Source organism: Terrapene carolina, unplaced genomic scaffold (assembly GCF_002925995.2).
Source record: "Terrapene carolina triunguis isolate 2854851 unplaced genomic scaffold, T_m_triunguis-2.0 Scaffold50764, whole genome shotgun sequence".
NCBI lineage: Eukaryota > Metazoa > Chordata > Testudines > Emydidae > Terrapene > Terrapene triunguis.
This window is the reverse complement of record NW_020715115.1, coordinates 1-4,134: the sequence shown is the minus strand read 5'-3', so window position 1 is coordinate 4,134 and position 4,134 is coordinate 1. Positions and strand designations below refer to the sequence as shown.

The 4,134-nt window shown below is 42.4% G+C and overlaps 1 non-coding gene across 1 annotated transcript; it reads right to left on the bottom strand.

Annotated features, from left to right (window-relative positions):
• Positions 1-226: 226 nt before the first annotated feature.
• On the bottom strand, positions 227-299 carry TRNAA-AGC. Its single transcript has one exon. It is a non-coding gene; the product is annotated as a tRNA-Ala (tRNA).
• Between the last annotated feature and the right edge of the window lie 3,835 nt (positions 300-4,134).

Below are 4,134 nucleotides of genomic sequence, written 5' to 3'. Positions count from 1 at the left end.
ATTTTTTTCAGCTGTCAAGAATTACCTCTCTCTTCTGTGCATGCAGCTGTGATAATCTTCAAGAAAACAGATCACACACCGACCTTCCCACAAAACAAAACGCCCCCCAAAATCGCTTTCTAAAATTAGAAAGCCTCAAGAAATAACTTAAAATATGCATATTCTTCACAATTGAAAAAACGGGTCACTTGGAAATAAATGTTCTCTAATTAAAAAAAAAAACTTCTGGAGAATGCGGGCATCGATCCCGCTACCTCTCGCATGCTAAGCGAGCGCTCTACCATTTGAGCTAATTCCCCTTACAGAGAAAAAGATTCAGCTATGTGTGAGTCACTGTTTTCTAGCTCCTCCTTGCCCAAATGACTCAGGGGAAATGACACTGTAATCTTCTCAGGCACCATATGAGTTTCCAGCACAAGTTATTTCGGAAGGAACATTCTGCTTTGCAGCCAAGAGTAAGAATACGGAGCTCAAATTGATAGCGGATTATTAGTGGGACTAAAACCCATAGTCTTTACAAGAGACTGCAGAAATTGGTTATTTTAGGACAATTCCTCAGATCTTTACAAGCAAAAACAAACTGATTTGGATTTTATTAAGACGAGTTCTGCTGGAGTAAAATAGGAGCCAAGAGCTCAGCGTTTGACTGGTTACAAATTAGCCAACTGAGCAGTAACTGGATCACACACCTTTTCAAACAGGTCTGCGGAGCCAAACGACGGGTAGACTCATCTGCACAACTGAACAGTTATCACACTTAAGCTGTACCATACTGCTCTTAAAAAAACTTATATAATTATTTCAACAGATTTGAATTAAAAATAATTAACAGGCTACACAGAAATTTTCCCCAGTATAACAGTAATCCCTGGGTAGCAACAAGCCAGCCAACTCGCTCTAATACCCTTCACAGACACTATTGTGGTAGGTGTAGCTGGGGGGAAACGGCATGGCTGTACTGCCCCTGAAATCTGCAGTGACCCTTTCGGGCTGTGGGAAGTAAGGTGTACATTAAACAAAAGGTAAAATCAGGTCCCAGCCAGTCCCAAAACTGGGAGCTGCAAAAGGTACCTTCGTTTTTCCCTTGGGTCCTGCACTTCCCACAGCTTGGCTGAACCCAAGAATTGAGGCCACTGTGGTTATTGGAGAATCTTCTACGAGTATATTCCCATTCATCTCTACTTTTATTTTTCTGTACTTTTTCATGTTCCCCTTTTTAAAAATACTGTATTGATTTTTAAAGTAAAAATACTCTATTCGATGCAGAAAGAAAAGGAATTATGACTATTTAACAAACAAGGGAAGTAGTTAAATTATTAGTCACTTCAATACACACTTTCCAAATATATCAACTTGGCCAGCAGTGAAAAATGGGTGTAACAAATAACTTATTTCACTATGACAATTGTGTAGGGTGCAATAACATGAAATAGTGCATACAAGGAATAAGTCTCTATCTTTTCACAGAACAAGTACATCATGGACAGTGCATGCTTCTTCATGTTGTCCCACCAATCTGACTCACCCCTAGCCTTGAGACCACCTCTGGGGTGAAAGGGTAGTTAAGTCTCCCAACCCCATTCAGTCCTTAGTCTCCCTGCTGAGACTGCCAGCAAAGGTGTCATTATTACCATTTGTGTAGTGATTTTTGGACAAGTCTTCACATTACACTTGGACTTAAAAATACAATAAATGTACTGAACTATTTGTATTTGTATTATGTCTTCATGGGATTTAAAACAATACAAAATTATACATCAACATTTCAAAAGCTACAGGCAAGTAAAAAGATTTACAAAAACTAAATCCTGAACTGTTCCACATCTATTCTCCTTAGAAATCATGTGGCTTCTTGTATATCTATGTTTTCCTTTAGATGAAACAAATTCCTCTCATATATTACATTCATCAATGTTGTCAGTCATCTTCTAAATACTGTGCTCTTTAGAAGTCATTTCTGTCATATCAACATACCAATCTCTTCAAACTAGGACTCAAAGATTCTCCAAGCCTGAAGTATCAATCTCTTGCATAACCCAAGATAATTGCAATTCATCTTGAAAAGATTTTTGTAATCCTATTGACTGATGAAACCTCACGTAGCAAATATTTCATTTTCATATTGCACTCCTGGACACTTGTTTAAATGTGTTCTACTTGGACAATAAAGGGCAGAGGCGGCTCCAGGCACCAGCGCTCCAAGCACGTGCCTGGGGCGGCAAGCCACAGGGGGGCGGCCTGACGGTCAGTGTGAGGGCGGCAGTCAAGCTGCCTTTGGCAGCATGCCTGCGGGAGGTCCGCCATGGCTTCGGCGGCAATTCGGCAGCGGGTACACCGAAGGCGCGGGACCGGTGGACCTCCCGCAGGCATGCCGCCGAATCCGCGTTACCAGCGGACCTCCCACAGGCATGCCGCCGAAGGCTGCCTCACTGCCGTGCTTGGGGCAGCGAAATACATAGAGCTGCCCCTGATGAAGGGTGCTGGTAATATGGGAAACAGGATGGTAATTTGTCATATTATTTGGCAATATATTAGTATTAGAAATTCCTGGTCAAGTATTACCAGTGTTCACTTCTGGGAGAATTCTGCACCAAAAAATTAAAAATTCTGCACATATTTTAAAATTCTGCATATTTTATTTCTCAAAATAACAGTATATAATCATACCAGTTTCAATCATTTTGGTCATTTATTTCAACATTCCTGTCAGCAACTGTCTGTAACAATACAGACAAAAAAAAATCCCCCAGCAGAAGAAACCCATATGACAACCCAGTGCCTGTATCTCTGCTACCTCCCCCCACACCCCCAGAGCCCAGCCAGGGAGCCAGATACTACACCCTTCCCCCGAGAGCCCAGCTGCAGGGTGTCCCCAATCCAGACACTTGCCCCCACCCCTCGCAGCCCAGCTGCGCACCCCTCGCCAGCCCAGACACTTGCACCCCTTCCCCCAGAGCCCAGCCCGCAGAGTGCCCCCAAGGCCCAGACACTTGCACCCTTCCCCCAAGAGCCCAGCTGTGCCGCCCCCCACTTCCCCACAGCCCAGACACACACACACACCCTACCGCCCCGCTGCCCAGCTGCAGGAGTAAGTGTTATAGATATATACTGAATCATAAAGTAGTGGATGAATCAGAATGACATTTGTTACATATGCCTTTCTTGTTGTATAGTATTGAGCTTGGATAGTTTTTGGCTAGAGTTTCAGAGTATTCATTATCGAAAATGAAGAAAGAATTCATACATTCAGAACTGGGTGAGATTGCACATGCAGTTCTGCTCACTGATTTGCTGTTCCAGGTCTCTGAAAAAAAGAGTGTCAGAAGTCAGTTTCAGAAAGGAGGATTTCCCTCCCTTTTGCTTACAATTATAGGGCATGACTATTCTCACATTGGTGTAAAAAGAATAACTCTTTACATCAATTTCGTTACTTCAGATTCTAATTCATACTGATATATATTAGATCATTAGCATTTCTTTGCCATCAAGATAAATGGGACACTAAAACAGACAAAGAGGCGGTGATGGGATGAAGCAAGGATGGAAGGGTGTGTATTGTGGAATGGGGTCCTGGATTTTTACTTATTTCTCATTCAGAGTTTGTATGGGAATGGGAACTTTCCCAGCCCACTATGCATGACACGTGAAGCTGATGTCCACAAAAATCAAATCTCTGGCTCCTTCTCTGCTTCACTCCTCCACCTCCTTGTTTTCAGTGCCATCTATCCTCTATGTTTACACATTTGGGATTGTCCAGGATAAACCTAAAGCACTTGGACAGGTATTTGCTAATTCAAAGTGTCTATAATTAATTATTTATATAAAAACTATGGTCAACTGTGTGTTCACTTAACATGTACAGGGAGAAAGAAGCAGTCCGCAGCTGGAAAGCCAAATAGCTGTGAGTTTGTTTAACTCTCCCTCTCTCTTTCCCCTCCCCCCCCACTACTCTCCAAAAAGGGAAACTTGGGAATTTTGTTTCTGTCCTGAATAAAGGAGGAATGCAGATGTGGGAAAGAGTTTAGGTGATTTTATTTGTTTGCTTTGACCCAGAAGAAAGAGGGAATCAAGGAGTTTTGCTCAATCCTGAGACAAAAGGAATCAGCGAACTCCACTGTTTCTCTGATCCTGGAG